Raw genomic sequence first — 22,104 nt, forward strand, 5'->3', positions numbered from 1 at the left:
GATATTTGTACAGTGCCACTCCCAGCAAGCATTGCTGCATGAAACATTTGAGATGTTACCATTGTTGAGATACAAGGTCAGATTCATGAGGTCTGACTGTGTATTTGTCATAACTGAACTGTTTTTGTATGTTATTTCTTAACTGTTAAGTAATTACAGAGGTATCTTTTCTGTTTCCACTTCTCATTAATTAAATTAATACCTGCAATTAAGCATAAAATCTATTGCATGAGGCCCTTCATCCAGATATATACCACAACATTTATCAGAACTAATTTCAAATAAATAGATTTCTCTATTTATAGACTTTCCAACTTGATAGCTATAATACAAGCATTTAGTTGATTCTTTAATATAGTAATTGGAAAGTCTTCTTAAATAAGTTCGAGGGTGAAGAGCCCAACTAAATCAGCCCCTTACTCCATTACGGTGACACAAAAAACACCTTAATTTCTGTTGGATCTCAATGAGAATTGTATGGAAGTCAAATCAGTCAGTAATAAGTGTGTGTCTGCTGTTGTTTGTGGAGTTGTTTAATGATCCTCTGCTGAGACTGAAGCTGTTTTATTTTATTTGATTTTATTTAATGTTGTAACTCAAGTCACTGTTTGTGTTTCTTGTTTATTTTCTTCAGTAATTGTAATTATTAACAGCAGGTGTTCATCAGTGTCTGAATTCACTCATTAGTGTTCATTAAAACTGTCAGGTGAACTATATTAGTTAACTAGTGTATGAAATAGTGAACAAGGACACAAAGTGTGATTTCAAACACAGACTTCAAAACATCGAATCTGAACTCTGTTAGCTCACAGTTTTCTGCAGTTGGTTACTTTCTCGAAAACAAAAATGTTACCCAGAAAGCACTGTTTTTAACAGAATATTACTGTTTTAGTGAAAAAACATTATTTTACCGTAGAATCTGACCGTTTTTTAACAGCAATTTTTTACAGTGTTGTTTGCAATAAATGAATAGAAAAAATGATGAATGTAAAGTGTAATATAAATATTGTGTAAAGTTATTCGAGTCACAACAGATAACCCACTCTTGGGACACTGTAGCTACTGAACAAATCTTTAAAAAAAAGCTGAAATGTACAAAGAGATTAGAAATAAAATAGAAAAATGTTTATTTACACAAAATATATAACCATTTATACTTTTAACATATTAGGGCAGTACAATATAGCGTAAAATTATTTTATTATCACAACAGTTTATGCAATATTTAAAAAAAAAAAAATCCCAAACATATGATAAATTATTATTTTATAAACTACCTTCCCAGTAGTTGCTGCTCGGCTATTTGCTAGAGCAGCTCAAAGCATAACCCAGAGCTGTAAATAAACACTAATAGCAGAAGTTAAGAAGAAAAAAGAAAATGACAACAGCCAATCAGAGTCAGAATATCTTGCTTATTTGTTTTAAAGACTAAATGTTTGCACCTTTACAGTGTTTTTAGACTTAATTTTTAGAATTAGTTATTTGCATCTGAACAATATCTTTTAACTGTTTAATATTATTAAATAAATGATTTAATAACACAGATAAAAAATGCATTTTTGTAGGGAAATGTTATTTTAGAAATAACAGCTTTTTCTATGCTATCATAAAGCCCTACAACTTGTACATGTATATTTATATTTGTTTTATACAAAATAAACATTTATCTTGCTTACTTGTTTTAAAGACTAAATGTTTGCACCTTGACAGTGTTATTAGACTTATATTTTTAGAATTAGTTATTTGCATCTGAACAATATCTTTCAACCATTTAATATTATTAAGTAAATGATTTAATAACACAGAAAAAAATGCATTTTTCTAGGGAAATGTTATTTTAGAAATAATCGCGTTTTTCTATGCTATCATAAAGCCCTAAAACATATACATGTATATATCTATTTTTTGTCAAACAAAATAAACATTTACAACAAAGCTTGTCGTCTTTATAGTCTGTTTTGTCTCCTTTTTTAACTTCCTCTATCCACTGCACCGCTTTATAAATCGCGCTTCCTGGAGGTCCCGCCCAACGGCCAATCGGAGCGCACGTTCAGTGGAACTTTCTCAAAGAGCCAACGGCACGCTACATGACATGACCAAATTCGGAAGCACGCTTTGTGGAACTTTGCGTCGACCAATCCCGAGCCAGACGTCGGGCCAATCAGGAAGAAGGGAAAGTGGAACTGTGGAACGGGAAGGGAACCGAAGATTCTCCCGCAAGAGGCGCAAGGATGACACGCAAATCCGTGAAGCGCTCCATATTGCTGTTTTAGTGCGTGGGTAAAAGTACAGAAATGAAAAAAGACAAAAGGCTTTTCACGATTCCAAATGGTGCATGAGGATGGGTTTAGCAAATCGTGGGAGGTGCTGCTGGGTCAACTGGAAAGTCTACATGCATGGTGAAAAGGAATGTGGGATGCTTTGATCGTTTGCTTTGTTGTGCAACCAATGCACTTCCAAAGCCCTTGCTTTACTGGGACTTTGCCATAGGCTATCCTGACACTCTAATTTCCCCCTGTCCATAAACTTGGTGACCTACTGCATCAATCAGTGTGCCTAGCACTGACAGGGCCAAAGCTCTGTAGTGCACGGCATACAAGTGGGAACATGGCTCTCCAGGTCCCACCACCTTGGAGGAACATTGCTGGGACTCGAGGCGTACATATGCCCTGAGCCTGACTGCTGATCCGTGCTCGCTACGGTGGCACATATACTAAAATTGGATTGATACAGAGAAGATTAGCATGGTCCCTGCGCAAAGGAACCTGATGGATCTTCTCTGTCCCCACCCTGTGGCCCCCAGCAATCCTCTCGACGTCACATGGCCTTAGACTGCAAGGTAGTGACCCCTGAACCCCACTGGGGTCACCTGAGACCTTGACAGGTGCTCATGCTTGCTGAAATTAATGAAATTACCCAATATGGTAAAAAAAATCAAAGGCGGGAACTGGCATAATTAGCCATGTGCTTTCTGGGGTATGACAGGTGCATATTAATTAGCCATGTGCTGTAGACTGCTCTCATTGTATATCATATATTACATAATTTGAAAAAGAAAATCCATTTTAAATGAATTGAGTAACATATAATAATAATAAGTATGATTTTTTAATAAATGTATTACATTATATTCAAATATAATTCTATGTTTATTTGCAACATAACTAAATATAGCTTTTTTGAATTGCATGTCAGTTAGATAAAATGTTTTTTATAATCAGGACATATATTTGACACCTTTTAAGGAATAAAATATTTTAATAGTTCAATAATAAACATACTGAAATATTGACTTTTAAATGTTTTAGAATTTTGTCAATTATATTGCCCGCAATGTTCAGGTAACTTTAATATTAAATAACACATAATAAAATATTTAAACAACTGATTAAACTAAATATAGTACCTAAAAATATTAGGTTGTAGGATATAAGAAATATTAAATTAAAATACTTTCAAATTTAAATTTCAGGCATTGATATTTAAATAGGTTTGTCAATTTTTTAAAGTTTAATAAATTATTTAAAAATTCAATTAAATATATTTTAAAATATTTCATTTACATCAATGTTTCCAGTTATATTTACATATACACATATTATTTTTTACTGCATTTACATTGAACATTTACTTAAATTTACAATATAATTTTATACCATTTTTATTTTTACTGTTAGCTAAACTACAGTTTATAACTTGTTTATGAATAATATACAGAACCCTAATATTACCATCCTTTAAATTACACAATGATAACATTAAAGCAATCACATGAATATGTACGCAGTGTATTTTTGCAAGTTTTATTTTATCCTTTAACACTTGTTTGCAATAAATGAATAGAAAAAATTATGAATGTAAAGTGTAATATAAATATTGTGTAAAGTTATTCGAGTCACAACAGATAACCCACTCTTGGGACACTGTAGCTACTGAACAAATCTTTAAAAAAAAAGCTGAAATGTACACAGAGATTAGAAATAAAATAGAAAAATGTTTATTTACACAAAATATGTAACCATTTATACTTTTAACATATTAGGGCAGTACAATATAGCGTAAAATTATTTTATTATCACAACAGTTTATGCAATATTTAAAAAAAAAAAAAATCACAAACATATGATAAATTATTATTTTATAAACTACCTTCCCAGTAGTTGCTGCTCGGCTATTTGCTAGAGCAGCTCAAAGCATAACCCAGAGCTGTAAATAAACACTAATAGCAGAAGTTAAGAAGAAAAAAGAAAATGACAACAGCCAATCAGAGTCAGAATATCTTGCTTATTTGTTTTAAAGACTAAATGTTTGCACCTTTACAGTGTTTTTAGACTTAATTTTTAGAATTAGTTATTTGCATCTGAACAATATCTTTTAACTGTTTAATATTATTAAATAAATGATTTAATAACACAGATAAAAAATGCATTTTTGTAGGGAAATGTTATTTTAGAAATAACAGCTTTTTCTATGCTATCATAAAGCCCTACAACTTGTACATGTATATTTATATTTGTTTTATACAAAATAAACATTTATCTTGCTTACTTGTTTTAAAGACTAAATGTTTGCACCTTGACAGTGTTATTAGACTTATAATTTTTAGAATTAGAGTTAATTGCATCTGAACAATATCTTTCAACCATTTAATATTATTAAGTAAATGATTTAATAACACAGAAAAAATGCATTTTTCTAGGGAAATGTTATTTTAGAAATAATCGCGTTTTTCTATGCTATCATAAAGCCCTAAAACATATACATGTATATATCTATTTTTTTGTCAAACAAAATAAACATTTACAACAAAGCTTGTCGTCTTTATAGTCTGTTTTGTCTCCTTTTTTAACTTCCTCTATCCACTGCACCGCTTTATAAATCGCGCTTCCTGGAGGTCCCGCCCAGTGGCCAATCGGAGCGCACGTTCAGTGGAACTTTCTCAAAGAGCCAACGGCACGCTACATGACATGACCAAATTCGGAAGCACGCTTTGTGGAACTTTGCGTCGACCAATCCCGAGCCAGACGTCGGGCCAATCAGGAAGAAGGGAAAGTGGAACTGTGGAACGGGAAGGGAACCGAAGATTCTCCCGCAAGAGGCGCAAGGATGACACGCAAATCCGTGAAGCGCTCCATATTGCTTTTTTAGTGCGTGGGTAAAAGTACAGAAATGAAAAAAGACAAAAGGCTATTCACGTTTCCAAATGGTGCATGACGATGGGTTTAGCAAATCGTGGGAGGTGCTGCTGGGTCAACTGGAAAGTCTACATGCATGGTGACAACGAATGTGGGATGCTTTGATCATTTGTTTTGTTGTGCTAATGCACTTCCAAAGCCCTTGCTTTAGTGGGATTGCCATAGGCTATCGTGACACTCTAATTCCCCCCCCCCAGCCCCCCCTTCCATAAACTTGGTGACCTACTGCATCAATCAGTGTGCCTAGCACTGACAGGGCCAAAGCTCTGTAGTGCACGGCATACAAGTGGGAACATGGCTCTCCGGTTCCCACCACCCTGGAGGAACATTGCTGGGACTCGAGGCGTACATATGCCCTGAGCCTGGCCACTGGTCTGTGCTCGCTACGGTGGCACATATACTAAAATTGGATCGATACAGAGAAGATTAGCATGGCCCCTGCGAAAGGATGACACGCAAATCCGTGAAGCGCTCCATATTGCTTTTTTAGTGCGTGGGTAAAAGTATAGAAATGAAAAAAGACAAAAGGCTTTTCACGTTTCCAATTGGTGCATGAGGATGGGTTTAGAAAATCGTGGGAGGTGCTGCTGGGTCAACTGGAAAGTCTACATGCATGGTGAAAACGAATGTGGGATGCTTTGATCGTTTGCTTTGTTGTGCAACCAATGCACTTCCAAAGCCCTTGCTTTACTGGGACTTTGCCATAGGCTATCCTGACACTCTAATTTCCCCCTGTCCATAAACTTGGTGACCTACTGCATCAATCAGTGTGCCTAGCACTGACAGGGCCAAAGCTCTGTAGTGCACGGCATACAAGTGGGAACATGGCTTTCCAGGTCCCACCACCTTGGAGGAACATTGCTGGGACTCGAGGCGTACATATGCCCTGAGCCTGACCACTGGTCTGTGCTCGCTACGGTGGCACATATACTAAAATTGGATCGATACTGAGAAGATTAGCATGGCCCCTGCGAAAGGATGACACGCAAATCCGTGAAGCGCTCCATATTGCTGTTTTAGTGCGTGGGTAAAAGTACAGAAATTAAAAAAGACAAAAGGCTTTTCACGATTCCAAATGGTGCATGAGGATGGGTTTAGCAAATCGTGGGAGGTGCTGCTGGGTCAACTGGAAAGTCTACATGCATGGTGACAACGAATGTGGGATGCTTTGATCATTTGTTTTGTTGTGCTAATGCACTTCCAAAGCCCTTGCTTTAGTGGGATTGCCATAGGCTATCCTGACACTCTAATTTCCCCCCGTCCATAAACTTGGTGACCTACTGCATCAATCAGTGTGCCTAGCACTGACAGGGCCAAAGCTCTGTAGTGCACGGCATACAAGTGGGAACATGGCTCTCCAGGTCCCACCACCTTGGAGGAACATTGCTGGGACTCGAGGCGTACATATGCCCTGAGCCTGACCACTGGTCTGTGCTCGCTACGGTGGCACATATACTAAAATTGGATCGATACAGAGAAGATTAGCATGGCCCCTGCGAAAGGATGACACGCAAATCCGTGAAGCGCTCCATATTGCTGTTTTAGTGCGTGGGTAAAAGTACAGAAATGAAAAAAGACAAAAGGCTTTTCACGATTCCAAATGGTGCATGAGGATGGGTTTAGCAAATCGTGGGAGGTGCTGCTGGGTCAACTGGAAAGTCTACATGCATGGTGAAAACGAATGTGGGATGCTTTGATCGTTTGCTTTGTTGTGCAACCAATGCACTTCCAAAGCCCTTGCTTTACTGGGACTTTGCCATAGGCTATCCTGACACTCTAATTTCCCCCTGTCCATAAACTTGGTGACCTACTGCATCAATCAGTGTGCCTAGCACTGACAGGGCCAAAGCTCTGTAGTGCACGGCATACAAGTGGGAACATGGCTTTCCAGGTCCCACCACCTTGGAGGAACATTGCTGGGACTCGAGGCGTACATATGCCCTGAGCCTGTCCACTCGTCCGTGCTTGCTACGGTGGCACATATACTAAAATTGGATCGATACTGAGAAGATTAGCATGGCCCCTGCGAAAGGATGACACGCAAATCCGTGAAGCGCTCCATATTGCTGTTTTAGTGCGTGGGTAAAAGTACAGAAATTAAAAAAGACAAAAGGCTTTTCACGATTCCAAATGGTGCATGAGGATGGGTTTAGCAAATCGTGGGAGGTGCTGCTGGGTCAACTGGAAAGTCTACATGCATGGTGACAACGAATGTGGGATGCTTTGATCATTTGTTTTGTTGTGCTAATGCACTTCCAAAGCCCTTGCTTTAGTGGGATTGCCATAGGCTATTCTGACACTCTAATTTCCCCCCGTCCATAAACTTGGTGACCTACTGCATCAATCAGTGTGCCTAGCACTGACAGGGCCAAAGCTCTGTAGTGCACGGCATACAAGTGGGAACATGGCTCTCCAGGTCCCACCACCTTGGAGGAACATTGCTGGGACTCGAGGCGTACATATGCCCTGAGCCTGAGTGCTCACTACGGTGGCACATATACTAAAATTGGATTGATACAGAGAAGATTAGCATGGTCCCTGCGAAAGGATGACACGCAAATCCGTTAAGCGATCCATATTGCTGTTTTAGTGCGTGGGTAAAAGTACAGAAATGAAAAAAGACAAAAGGCTTTTCACGATTCCAAATGGTGCATGAGGATGGGTTTAGCAAATCGTGGGAGGTGCTGCTGGGTCAACTGGAAAGTCTACATGCATGGTGAAAACGAATGTGGGATGCTTTGATCGTTTGTTTTGTTGTGCTAATGCACTTCCAAAGCCCTTGCTTTAGTGGGACTTTGCCATAGGCTATCCTGACACTCTAATTTCCCCCTGTCCATAAACTTGGTGACCTACTGCATCAATCAGTGTGCCTAGCACTGACAGGGCCAAAGCTCTGTAGTGCACGGCATACAAGTGGGAACATGGCTCTCCGGTTCCCACCACCCTGGAGGAACATTGCTGGGACTCGAGGCGTACATATGCCCTGAGCCTGACCACTGGTCTGTGCTCGCTATGGTGGCACATATACTAAAATTGGATCGATACAGAGACGATTAGCATGGCCCCTGCGCAAAGGAACCTGATGGATCTTCTCTGTCCCCACCCTGTGGCCCCCAGCAGTCCTCTCGACGTCACATGGCCTTAGACTGCAAGGTAGTGACCCCTGAACCCCACTGGGGTCACCTGAGACCTTGACAGGTGCTCATGCTTGCTGAAATTAATGAAATTACCCAATATGGTAAAAAAATCAAAGGCGGGAACTGGCATAATTAGCCATGTGCTTTCTGGGGTATGACAGGTGCATATTAATTAGCCATGTGCTGTAGACTGCTCTCATTGTATATCATATATTACATAATTTGAAAAAGAAAATCCATTTTAAATGAATTGAGTAACATATAATAATAAGTATTATTTTTTAATAAATGTATTACATTATATTCAAATATAATTGTATGTTTATTTGCAACATAACTAAATATAGCTTTATTTGAATTGCATGTGAGTTAGATAAAATGTTTTTATAATTAGGACTTATATTTCACACCTTTTAAGAAATATAATATTTTTTAATAGTTCAATAATAAACATACTGAAATATTGACTTTTAAATGTTTTAGAATTTTGTCAATTATATTGACCGCAATGTTCAGGTAACTTATTTATTAATATTAAATAACACATAATAAAATATTTAAACAACTGATTAAACTAAATATAGTACCTAAAAATATTAGGTTGTAGGATATAAGAAATATTAAATTAAAATACTTTCAAATTTAAATTTCAGGCATTGATATTTAAATAGGTTTGTCAATTTTTTAAAGTTTAATAAATTATTTAAAAATTCAATTAAATATATTTTAAAATATTTCATTTACATCAATGTTTCCAGTTATATTTACATATACACATATTTTTTACTGCATTTACATTGAACATTTACTTAAATTTACAATATAATTTTATACCATTTTTATTTTTACTGTTAGCTAAACTACAGTTTATAACTTGTTTATGAATAATAAACAGAACCCTAATATTACCATCCTTTAAATTACACAATGATAACATTAAAGCAACCACATGAATATGTACGCAGTGTATTTTTGCAAGTTTTATTTTATCCTTTAACACTTGTTTGCAATAAATGAATAGAAAAAATGATGAATGTAAAGTGTAATATAAATATTGTGTAAAGTTATTCGAGTCACAACAGATAACCCACTCTTGGGACACTGTAGCTACTGAACAAATCTTTAAAAAAAAAGCTGAAATGTACACAGAGATTTGAAATAAAATAGAAAAATGTTTATTTACACAAAATATATAACCATTTATACTTTTAACATATTAGGGCAGTACAATATAGCGTAAAATTATTTTATTATCACAACAGTTTATGCAATATTTAAAAAAAAAAAAATCACAAACATATGATAAATTATTATTTTATAAACTACCTTCCCAGTAGTTGCTGCTCGGCTATATGCTAGAGCAGCTCAAAGCATAACCCAGAGCTGTAAATAAACACTAATAGCAGAAGTTAAGAAGAAAAAAGAAAATGACAACAGCCAATAAGAGTCAAAATATCTTGCCTATTTGTTTTAAAGACTAAATGTTTGCACCTTTACAGTGTTTTTAGACTTAGACTTAATTTTTAAAATTAGTTATTTGCATCTGAACAATATCTTTTAACTGTTTAATATTATTAAGTAAATGATTTAATAACACAGATAAAACAATGCATTTTTGTAGGGAATTGTTATTTTAGAAATAATAGCATTTTCTATGCTATCATAAAGCCCTACAACTTGTACATGTATATTTATATTTATTTTATACAAAATAAACATTTATCTTGCTTAGTTGTTTTAAAGACTAAATGTTTGCACCTTGACAGTGTTATTAGACTTATAATTTTTAGAATTAGAGCTAATTGCATCTGAACAATATCTTTTAACCATTTAATATTATTAAGTAAATGATTTAATAACACAGAAAAAATGCATTTTTCTAGGGAAATGTTATTTTAGAAATAATCGCGTTTTTCTATGCTATCATAAAGCCCTAAAACATATACATCTATATATCTATTTTTTTGTCAAACAAAATAAACATTTACAACAAAGCTTGTCGTCTTTATAGTCTGTTTTGTCTCCTTTTTTAACTTCCTCTTTCCACTGCACCGCTTTATAAATCGTGCTTCCTGGAGGTCCCGCCCAGCGGCCAATCGGAGCGCACGTTCAGTGGAACTTTCTCAAAAGAGCCAACGGCACGCTACATGACATGACCAAATTCGGAAGCACGCTTTGTGGAACTTTGCGTCGACCAATCCCGAGCCAGACGTCGGGCCAATCAGGAAGAAGGGAAAGTGGAACTGTGGAACGGGAAGGGAACCGAAGATTCTCCCGCAAGAGGCGAAAGGATGACACGCAAATCCGTGAAGCACTCCATTTTGCTTTTTTAGTGCATGGGTAAAAGTACAGAAATGAAAAAAGACAAAAGGCTTTTCACGATTCCAAATGGTGCATGAGGATGGATTTAGCAAATCGTGGGAGGTGCTGCTGGGTCAACTGGAAAGTCTACATGCATGGTGAAAACGAATGTGGGATGCTCTGATCGTTTGTTTTGTTGTGCTAATGCACTTCCAAAGCCCTTGCTTTAGTGGGACTTTGCCATAGGCTATCCTGACACTCTAATTTCCCCCCGTCCATAAACTTGGTGACCTACTGCATCAATCAGTGTGCCTAGCACTGACAGGGCCAAAGCTCTGTAAACCACGGGATACAAGTGGGAACATGGCTCTAGGATAGAAAGGAGAAAAGACAAAAGGGTTTTTACGATTCCAAATGGTGCATGAGCAGGGTTTTAGCTGTTGGGATAGTTTACAGTTTAACCCAAAGAATGACCAGTCTGATAGATGAAGAAGAGCTAGAGTCAGAGATTCAAATAAATAAATAAATCAAGTTTACCTAAGACAGTTTGCAGTTTCATCATCAGAAGCCAGCTTCAACACTCGCAATAAGTTCCTAGGCTGCTCTGCTTACAATCACCAATCAATAACAATTATACTCTGACATAATGTCATTTCCAACTGAACACTGTGATTATCAGTTTTCATGGAACAGGCAGATAGCAGCTCATAGCTGATATCTAATAAGAGAGAAAGAGAGTTTTGAGCAATCCAGAACTGTTAATCTATGTTTACTCAATTTAAACATACATTAAACATAACATTAACTTCAATAACATAATTTTATTGTAATCTTTTACTCAAGCCCGTCCTAAAACATATAAAACAGAGTTGACATGCTTTTTCAAAGTAATGCTGTTACAGTCAACAACAGTTTTAGATCTTTCAGGGGTTAACTGCATCCATCAAAGTATTATTTCAACCCCCATTTATGTTACTTATATATTACTAAAAATATTTAAATCCAACCATAAAGCTGCTTGTTTGCACAGACTTACATGGCACATTTTTTATACAGACATGTCTCTGTTACTTTTACAGCCAAAAGTCAAAAGTCATGGTGAGGGCTAAATCAAGATAGCAGTGCACTCACACAGAATCTTATCTTCTAAGACAAAACATACGCTATTCTTTACTCCCATAATGTTACTGTCAGTTTCTGTGCTTAGTTTTTGGCTACTAGACACTCAATATTTAGATTTTAGCTTTTCATTGACAATTAATTGCCAAAGGCATTTTTTATCTTAAAATCGGTTCTAAAATCATTTTAAACCTAAGAGCTTAGCTGAGCCATTTACTGCATTCTGCTCTCATCTGTTTCTTTTTATATCAGAGTTTAACACCAAAAGCAACAAGAAATTGAGAATGAAATCTTACTAACAGCGCTTAGCTTTTGCTTGATTAATCTGCAAACCATCCCAAGATGTGGATACTGTCCAGATCGGTCCAATCCAGTTAGGGTCATATTTTTTTCGGGATTGCTCCTGGTGCATCATTGATCAATCAACCTCGCCCTAATATTTCTAGGTTTCTTGTCTGACTTTTGTGGCCACTACTATCTAATGGATACCGATCAAGATGTTATTTAAGAATTTATTTATTTATTTAACTATTTCTTTCCCTAATAATCTGACCTACTCTATTCTTAGGATTCGGGCCCTTTTGTCTGTGAAACAGCAAGATAGCAGTGGTGGAACTAATTACAATCTCGGGTTAATTTAGTCCACTACTAAATAAAAACCAGTCCAAGTTTTATCCCCGAGAATGTCCTAAAAGCCTCTTACACACCCGTCACTGAGTACTTAACTCTGGGTGGAGGAGGTACACCCCTCAACTACTGTTATACTTATTACTATCGTTATAGGTGTACCGCAAAATGCACCAGCTGACAAGGGGATTCCACACAAAGCTACCACAAAATTTTGCCTTTCATTCACGTCTGAATGAGAACCCAACAGCTTTCCGTTACTACCCACTACTCCACAGACCATCCCTAGTCTATAATATTTTAAATCTTTCTACATTTCTTTTTGTTGATTGATCAATGGTGTCACCAGTAAACAAGTGCCACGCGTCCATCAAAACTGTAGGGATAGTATACAGTTTAACCCAAAGAATGACCAGTCAGGTATATAAAAAAGAGCCAGAGTCAGAGATTTAAATAAATAAATCAAGTTTACAGAAGATAGTTTGCAGTTTCATCAGCTGAAACCAGCTTCAACTCTCGCAATGAGTTCCTAGGCCGCTCTGCTTACAATCACCAATCAATAACAATTATACTCTCACATAACGTCATTAACTGCGTCATACATATAGGTGTTATAGCCTGATTGGTTAAAACACAGATAGACTAGGTGAATTTCCACGTGGGGTTTGTGCGTATATTCTGAACAATATCTTAAAGGTGCAGTAGGTGATCTGCCAAAATGCTAACCGCTTAGCATATTATCTTTGGACGGCGGCGAGGGACTGTGATTTAAAGCCACACCCCCTGAAATCGCGAACGCGCGCACCGCGTCACAACAGCAGACAGACAACCCCACTAGTTCATGTCATTTGCCAGTTAGTTAGTGCCAGCGCCATGCAGGAATTACATTTATTACTTAACCACACTTACATGCTATTTCAGAGTGAATATTCAGTGTAGCGATAAACAGTATAGGAAGGCTATCATTGTTCAAAAATGACCAAAGTTAATATAAAAGCACACACGCTAATGGCATATCTGCGTGAACAGATGCGCAGAAGTCCGAATCTACATTTGCTGACAGACAGCCTGACCTGCTTATCGGAATTATGGGAGATTATAGTCCGACTCTATTTAATTGGATGAACATTTTTTTAGGTTTATGCTTTACCCAGGATAAAAAAATACATATAAACACATTTAGATAATTTACTGTAATCATTACTATTGGACTATGAAGAGACTTTCAACCAGAACAAAAATTGTTTCTGAAGATAATCACCTGCTGCACGTTTAAGCATAAATGTCAGACATCCCTTAGACTGATTGAAGCTGACTCCAGACCTGTGAAACGGATCAACAATCAAATAGAACACACACCTAAAGTATAATCTGTTTCTTATTCAAGGCTGAGTGTACTCTCAGCCATCTTTATCAAAACTGGTTAAAAATTTGTATAATCTACATTCAGGCAGTTATAATCTTACTATACAAAGTCTATCTTGAATAAAAAGTAGAATCACTTTAAAATAATTAACCGTAAAAACAGCAAAATCACTTTAGACATTTTAGATAGTATTAACTCATAGAAATAACAATAGAGACATTTGATTCCAGTCCTCAGCCCTCAGTTCCACTTAAGGTCTCTGTGACCTCTGACCTAGTTTGGTGGCTTCTGAAAAAAGTTATAAAGAGACAGGCAAATGCACTGAACATTCTTATATTAAGCAATGTGTTAACTTATTCATTAATTAAAATCATTTCACAGTAAATACTCATTCAAATGATCATATAATTATATTTAATAAAAAAAAATCATAAGTAACAAGATGATGAAAAAAGGATAAACGTTGGTCCATGATGAGACAGATTGGAAAGCAGAAATCCGAATCCTTCAGCAGGAGAACATGTGTTTCAGGATTGGAGGCTCAGTGGTAGAATTCTCCCCTGCCAGGCGGGAAACCCAGGTCCGATTCCCGGCCAATGCAGTTGCTCGTTTGTGTTGCTACTCTTCCAGCTGCAAGTAACAGCCTTGTGGCAGCCACACAACACAAAGGCAAGAAACAACATTGGTTAGTATTGGTGGTTCAGTGGTAGAATTCTCGCCTGCCATGCAGGAGACCCGGGTCTGATTCCCGACCAATGCAATTCTTGTTTTGTGTTGCTACTGTTCCAGCTGGAAGGCTAACAGCCTTGCAGCTATCACACCCCACTAGGGCAGTAGCATAACCATATCAACATTGGTGGTTTTGGTAGAAATCTTGCCTGCCATGTGGGAGATCTGGGTTCGATTCCCTGCTAATGCAATTGCTGTTTTGTGTGGCTCCTCTTCCAGCTCTGGTTGAAGGCCTTTAAGCACTCACACAACACAAAGGCAAGGAAGAACATGGGTCAGCATTAGTGGTTCAGTGGTAGAATTCTTGCCTGCCTTGCGGGCGACCCGAGGCCGATTTCTGTCCAATGCAATTCCTCTCTTGTGTTGCTACTCTTCCAGCTCTTGGTAACAGCCTTGCAGCAATCACACCCCGTTAGGGCTGCACCATAAGCATATCAGCATTGGTGGTTCAGTGGTAGAATTCTCACCTGCCATGCCGGAGACCTGTGTCTGATTCCCAGCCAATGCAATTCCTTTTTTGTGTTGCTACTCTTCCAGCTCTGGGTAACAGCCTTGCAGCAATTACACCCCACTAGGGCTGCAGTAAAAGCTTATCAGCATTGGTGGTTCAGTGGTAGAATTCTCGCCTGCCACATGGTAGACCTAGAATCGATTCTCGGCTAATACAAGTGCGATTTTGTGTGGCTCCTTTTTCAGCACTGGTTGACTGCCTTTTAGCACTTACACAACACAAAGCCAAAAAACAACATCGGTCAGCATAGGTGGTTCAGTGGTAGAATTCTCGCCTGCGACGAGGGAGACCCGGGTCCGATTCCCGGCCAATGCAATTCCTGTTTTGTGTTGCTGCTCTTCCAGCTCTGGGTAACAGCCTTGCAGCAATCACACCCCACTAGGGCTGCAGTACAAGCATATCAGCATTGGTGGTTCAGTGGTAGAATTCTCGCCTGCCACGAGGGAGACCCGGGTCCGATTCCCGGCCAATGCAAGTGCTGTTTTTTGTTGCTACTCTTCCAGCTTTGGGTAACAGCCTTGCATCAATCACACCCCACTAGGGCTGCAGAATAAGCATATCAGCAATGGTGGTTCAGTGGTAGATTTCTCGCCTCCCTTGTGAAAGACCCTGGTCAGATTCCCGTCCATTACAGTTCCTATTTTGTGTTGCTACTCTTCCAGCTCTGGGTAACAGCCTTGCAGCAATCACAACCCACTAGGGCTGCAATATAAGCATATCAGCATTGCTGGTTCAGTGGTAGAAATCTCGCCTGCCACGCGGGAGACCTTGAGTCGATTCCTGGCTAATACAAATGCATTTTTGTGTGGCTCCTTTTTCAGCTCTGGTTGACAGCCTTTTAGCACTCACACAACATAAAGGCAAAGAAACAACATGGGTCAGCTTTGGTCGTTCAGTGGTAGAATTCTTGCCTGCCACGCGGGAGACCCAGGTCCGTTTCCCGGCCAATGCACCTTCTGATTTTGGTTGCTACTCTTCCAGCACTGGGTAACAGCCTTGCAGCAATCACAACCCACTAGGGCTGCAGTAAAACCATATCAGCATTGGTGGATTAGTTGTAGAATTCTCACCTGCCACGCGGTAGACCTTGAGTCGCTTCCTGGCTAATACAAATGCAGTTTTGTGTGGCTCCTTTTTCAGCTCTGGTTGACGGCCTTTTAGCACTCACACAACACAAAGGCAAGGAAGAACATGGGTCAGCATTGGTGATTCAGTGGTAGAATTCTCGCCCGCCACGCGGGAGACCCGGGTCCGAATCCCGGCCAATGCAATTCCTGTTTTGTGTTGCTACTCTTCCATCTCTGGGTAACAGCCTTGCAGCAATCACAACCCACTAGGGCTGCAGTATAAGCATATCAGCATTGCTGATTCAGTGGTAGAAATCTCGCCTGCCACGTGGGAGACCTTGAGTCGATTCCTGGCTAATAACAATGCAGTTTTGTGTGGCTCCTTTGTCAGCTCTGGTTGACGGCCTTTTAGCACTCACACAACACAAAGGCAAGGAAGAACATGGGTCAGCATTGGTGGTTCAGTGGTGGAAACCTTGCCTGCCACGCGCGAGACCCGGGTCCAATTCCCAGCCAATGCATTTCCTGTTTTGTGTTGCTACTCTTCCAGCTCTGGGTAACACCCTTGCAGTAGTCACACCCCACTAGGGCTGTAGCATAAGCATATCAGCATTGGTGGTTCAGTGGTAGAATTCTCGCCTGCCACGCGGGAGACCTGGGTCCGATTACTGGTCAATGCAATTCTTGTTTTGTGTTGCTGCTCTTCCAGCTCTGAGTATCAGCCTTGCAGCAATCACACCCCACTAGGGCTGCAGTAAAAGCTTATCAGCATTGGTGGTTCAGTGGTAGATTTCTTGCCTGCCACACAGAAGACCCTGGTCCGATTCCCATCCATTACAATTCCTGTTTTGTGTAGCTACTCTTCCAGCTCTGGGTAACAGCCTTGCATCAATCGCACCCCACTAGGGCTGCAGAATAAGCATTTCAGCATTGGTGGTTCAGTGGTAGAATTCTCGCCTGCGAAGAGGGAGACCCGGGTCCGATTCCCAGCTAATGCAGTTCGTGTTTTGTATTACTACTCTTCCAGCTCTGGGTAACAGCCTTGCAGCAATCACACCCCACTAGGGGCGCAATAAAGCATATCAGTATTGGTGGTTCAGTGGTAGAATTCTCGCCTGCTACGCGGGAGACCTTGAGTCGATTCCCGACTAATACAAGCGCGGTTTTGTGTGGCTCCTGTTTCAGCTCTGGTTGACGTCTTTTTAGCCCTCACACAACACAAAGGCAGGGAAGAACATGGGTCAGCATTGGTGGCTCAGTGGTAGAGTTCTCGCCTGCCACGCGGGAGACCCGAGTCCGATTCCCGGCCAATGAAAATCTTGTTTTGTGTTGCTACTCTTCCAGCTCTGGATATCAGCCTTGCAGCAATCACACCCCACTAGGGCTGTAGTAAAACCATATCAGCATTGGTGGTTCAGTGGTAAAATTCTCACCTGCCACGCGGTGGGCCTAGAGTCGATTCCTGGCTAATACAAGTGCGTTCTTTTGTGGCTCCTTTTTCAGCTCTGTTTGACGGCCTTTTAGCACTCACACACTACAAAGGCAAAAAACTATATCGGTAGGCATTGATGGCTCAGTGGCAGAATCCTCGCCTGCCACAGAGTAGACCTAGAGTCAATTCACAGCTAATACAAGTGTGGTTTTGTGTGGCTCCTTTTTCAGCTCTGGTTGACAGCCTTTAAGTACTCACACAACACAAAGCCAAAAAAACAACTTCGGTCAGCATAGGTGGTTCAGTGGTAGAATTCTCACCTGCCGCGTGGGAGACCTGGGTCTTATTCCCGGCCAATGCAATTCCTGTTTTGTGTAGCTACTCTTCCAGCTGTGGTTGACAGCCTTTTAGCACTCACACAACAAAAAGGCAAAACACAACATCGCTTAGCATTGGTGGTTCAGTGGAAGAATTCTTGCCTGCCACGCGGGAGACCCGGGTCCGATTCCTGGCCAATGCATTTCCTGTTTTGTGTTGCTACTCTTCCAGCTCTGGGTAACAGCCTTGCAGCAATCACACCCCAATAGGGATCCAGTATAAGCATATCAGCATTGGTGGTTCAGTGGTAGAATTCTCACCTGCCATGCGGGAGACCCAGGTCCGATTCCCGGACAATGCAAGTGTGGTTTTGTGTTGCTACTCTTCCAGCTCTGGAAAAACAGCCTTGCATCAATCACACCCCACTAGGGCTGCAGAATAACCATATCAGCGTTGGTGGTTCAGTGGTAGATTTCTCGCCTGCCACGCGGAAGACCCTGGTCCGATTCCCGTCCATTCCAATTCCTGTTTTGTGTTGTTACTTTTCCAGCTTTGGGTAACAGCCTTCCAGCAATCACAACCCACTAGAGCTGCAGAATAAGCATATCAGCATTGGTGGTTCAGTGGTAGAATGCTCGCCTGCCACATAGGAGACATAGAGTCGATTCCCGGCTAAAACATGTGCATTTTTGAGTAGCTACTCTTCCAGCTCTGGGTGATGGCCTTTTAGCACTCACACAACATAAAGGCAAGGAACAACATAGATCAGCATTGCTCGTTTAGTGGTAGAATTCTTGCCTGCCACGCGGGAGACCCAGGTCTGTTTCCCGGCCAATGCAATTCCTGTTTTGTGTTGCTACTCTTCCAGCTCTGGGTAACAGCCTTGCATCAATCACACCACACTAGGGCTGTAGTATAAGCAAGTCAGCTTTGTTGGTTCAGTGGTAGATTGCTTGCCTGCCACACAAAAGACCATGGTCCGATTCCCGTCCATTACAATTCCTGTTTTGTGTAGCTACTCTTCCAGCTCTGGGTAACAGCCTTGCAGCAATCACAACCCACTAGGGCTGGAGTATAAGCATATCATCATTGCTAGTTCAGTGGTAGAAATCTCGCCAGCAACGCGGGAGACCTTGAGTCGATTCCTGGCTAATACAAATGCAGTTTTGTGTGGCTCCTTTTTCAGCTCTGGTTGACGGCCCTTTAGCACTCACACAATACAAAGGCAAGGAACAACATAGGTCAGCATTGGTGGTTCAGTGGTAGGAACCTTGCCTGCTACACGCGAGACCCGGGTCCAATTCCCACCCAATGCTTTTCCTGTTTTGAGTTGCTACTCTTCCAGCTCTGGGTAACAGCCTTGCAGCAATCACACCCCACTAGGGCTGTAGCATAAGCTTATCAGCATTGGTGGTTCAGTGGTAGAATTCTTGCCTGCCACGCGGGAGACCCGGGTCCGATTCCCGGTCAATGCAATTCCTGTTTTGTGTTGCTACTCTTCCAGCTCTGGGTATCAGCCTTGCAGCAATCACACCCCACTAGGGCTGCAGCTTAAACATATCAGCATTGGTTGTTCAGTGGTAGATTTCTCACCCTGCCACGCGGAAGACCGTAGTCCGATTCTCGTCCATTACAAATCCTGTTTTGTGTTGCTACTCTTCCAGCTCTGGGTAACAGCGTTGCAGCAATCACACCCCACTGGGGCTGCAGTATAAGCATATCAGCATTGGTGGTCCAGTGGTAGAGTTCTCGCCTCCCACGTGGGAGACCTGGGCCCGGCTCCCAGCCAATGCAATTCCTGTTTTGTGTAGCTGCTCTTCCAGCTCTGGGTATCAGCCTTGCAGCAATCACACCCCACTAGGACAGCAGTATGAGCATATCAGCATTGGTGGTTCAGTGGTAGAATTCTTGCCTGCCACGTGGGAGACCTGGCTCCCATTCCTGGCCAATGCAATTCCTGTTTTATGTTGCTACAATTCCTGTTTTATGTTGCTACTCTTCCAGCTTATCAAGCAAGTTTTTACACAGCGGATGCCCTTTCAGCCGCAACCCATGTCTGGAACACACACACACACACACACACACTCTAGCCTATCCAATTCACCTGTACCACATGTCTTTGGACTGTGGTGGAAACTGGAGCACCCTAAGGAAACCCACGTGAATGCAGGGAGAACATGCAAACTCCACACAGCAACACCAACTGAACCGAGGCTTGAACCAGCGACCTTCTTGCTGTGAGGCGACAGCACTACCTACTGCGCCACTGCTTCGCCCAGCATAAAAATGTATATACATAAATCACAATTTAAATGGACAAATAAATAGATATGTTTAAATTGTGTTTTTAACCCCCTGTGGTCGAAGACAGCGAATACGCGTTCTGACAAGTTTTTATCTCATTGAGCTGAAATGAACCTAAATTTCGCTTTCAGTTTTGATCGTACAGATAAGATCAATACATCAATCGAATCTGTTAGGTGTCTACTTTTAAATGTGTACACTCACGACAAAAACAAATGTGTGTGCTTTTGCAAATCAAGGATAATAAACAGTATAGGCATTCTGTCTTTTCTCTCTCCGTGAACTGTTTTTAGAAACGTGTCAGCAAAATGCGCTGAAACTCCGCGAAAACAATACACCCAGACACGAGACACATATCTTTATAAAGCTTGAAGTGTCTACTTTTAAACGCAGCTATGCATGTTGAAAACAAATATTGTTTGATAAAGTAATCAGTATGAAAGCAACGCTATGTCTAGCTTCTTAGTCTGAGCTCATTAGAGTTATTGCGACCAGGCCCACGAAGCTTTGACATTACAAACAGCCTGCATGAGGAGCGCGCAACAGTAGACTGTGTCAGGAAAAACACGTCATTAAAATGAACTGAATCTCAGCAAATACTCGACAAAGAAACATGTGAAATGTTTCTAAAGAAAGCTTGATATGTCTACTTTTGCATTAACCAATATAAGTCGAAAACAAATAATCTTTCAAGTAATTCGTATAAAAGTAAGGGCAGGTACTGATTCTCCTGTTGCCTCATTACAGCGAACATGATCCCGCCCCCAGTGAAGGCGCATTTCATATGGAAATGAACTGAGGTGAGCCAGCCAGGTGATAATGTAAACGCTCCCCGAGACATGGCATCAAACGACAAGCTTTATTATAGTTACTTATTTTGTTTGAACGATGGCATGCTACACGGGTGAAGAAGCACAATATAAAAATAATATAAAAATAAACAATTCAAAAATTAAAATATATAAATAAACTTATTTTTTCTCAGATTCTTTCTTGAAACTCTTAGTCACATACCTGTCTGATGGCTCATTATGCAGGTCTTTGTCTTCTCTGGTGTTACTCACTGCATAGTAATGATAGTTCACGCCTTCTCGCATAAACTATTTTCACACAGAAAGTGACTTAGAAGTTTTAATTCATAGAATTGTTTTTTTGTGAGTAAGTGAACAAGATGATTCTCACATCATTTTGAAGCAAAAACACTAGACTACCAGATCCAGTTGTCAAAAGTCTTGTGCACAAATGTTCTCTGTGTGTTTCACGGCCTTGTTTCAGGGATTTCAAAATTTTAGTTTTTCACTAAACACGCATAAACGTTTCTTTCTCAAAAACACAAACACATACAAACATGCTGCTTAGGTATTATTGTAAACCAACTTGTGCTGTTTACAGTGTTATCACACATTAGCCATTAAAATGTTTTTAAGATACTGAAAACAACACAAATGTCAGTGCATGTCAAAACTTCTCCAGAGCCCCAAAACACCCTCAGACCCCAGATGGTTAAAAGTCATTTAATTAGGCAATAAAACAATGCATTACAAAAACATTTTAAATGTATAAATAAATAGACACTTTTATTACTGTATTTTTATTTAATTCATGTTTTAAAGGCTGATTAATCAAACAGTAAAAATTTGGGTTAATAAATCACAAAACACATTTTAAACAGCTTTTTAAATAAGCATTTGGCAAATGCTTTTCTCCCTATTTGCCGCTTGGTTTTCTTTTTCTTTTGCCACATGCTTTTCTCAAATTAAAAATAAATCAAGTTAAAAATGGCTCTGCTGTAATGAGCTATTGTTTTCCTCTGTTAGGAAAAAAAGACAGTTAACAGTTTTATCTAGATTAAATGACCCTGGTGATAAAGATTTTCTTGGAGATATAGAACAAAATGAACTTCATATTTTGCCATCAGAGTTAGATTACTATTATACAGAGAAAGCTAAAGGAGCTTTACGATCTAGAGTGAAATGGATAGAGGAGGGGGAGAAAAAT

At 39.9% G+C, this 22,104-nt stretch overlaps 2 protein-coding genes, 7 non-coding genes and 2 pseudogenes across 10 annotated transcripts in view; all 11 read left to right on the forward strand.

The window, feature by feature from the left end:
* Positions 1 to 22,104, forward strand: part of LOC137491103 (uncharacterized) — a 1,183,352-nt gene that overhangs the window by 196,848 nt on the left and 964,400 nt on the right. The gene's annotated exons all lie outside the window — the stretch shown is intronic.
* The window catches only part of LOC137489733 (uncharacterized), a 281,585-nt gene that overhangs the window by 155,234 nt on the left and 104,247 nt on the right, over positions 1 to 22,104 (forward strand). The window lies entirely within an intron of this gene.
* Positions 2,690 to 2,763, forward strand: LOC137489856 (U6 spliceosomal RNA; annotated as a pseudogene).
* Positions 5,572 to 5,678, forward strand: LOC141384218 (U6 spliceosomal RNA). Its single transcript, XR_012405273.1, has one exon. It is a non-coding gene; the product is annotated as a U6 spliceosomal RNA (small nuclear RNA).
* LOC137489859 (U6 spliceosomal RNA) lies at positions 6,102 to 6,208 on the forward strand. The gene has a single exon (XR_011009217.1). It is a non-coding gene; the product is annotated as a U6 spliceosomal RNA (small nuclear RNA).
* LOC137489857 (U6 spliceosomal RNA) lies at positions 6,627 to 6,733 on the forward strand. Its single transcript, XR_011009215.1, has one exon. It is a non-coding gene; the product is annotated as a U6 spliceosomal RNA (small nuclear RNA).
* LOC137489860 (U6 spliceosomal RNA) lies at positions 7,157 to 7,263 on the forward strand. Its single transcript, XR_011009218.1, has one exon. It is a non-coding gene; the product is annotated as a U6 spliceosomal RNA (small nuclear RNA).
* Positions 7,672 to 7,778, forward strand: LOC137489853 (U6 spliceosomal RNA). The gene has a single exon (XR_011009214.1). It is a non-coding gene; the product is annotated as a U6 spliceosomal RNA (small nuclear RNA).
* Positions 8,199 to 8,272, forward strand: LOC137489855 (U6 spliceosomal RNA; annotated as a pseudogene).
* Positions 16,185 to 16,255, forward strand: trnag-gcc (transfer RNA glycine (anticodon GCC)). Its single transcript has one exon. It is a non-coding gene; the product is annotated as a tRNA-Gly (tRNA).
* On the forward strand, positions 19,207 to 19,277 carry trnag-gcc (transfer RNA glycine (anticodon GCC)). Its single transcript has one exon. It is a non-coding gene; the product is annotated as a tRNA-Gly (tRNA).

The sequence above is a fragment of the Danio rerio genome, chromosome 4 (assembly GCF_049306965.1).
Source record: "Danio rerio strain Tuebingen ecotype United States chromosome 4, GRCz12tu, whole genome shotgun sequence".
NCBI classification, from domain to species: domain Eukaryota; kingdom Metazoa; phylum Chordata; class Actinopteri; order Cypriniformes; family Danionidae; genus Danio; species Danio rerio.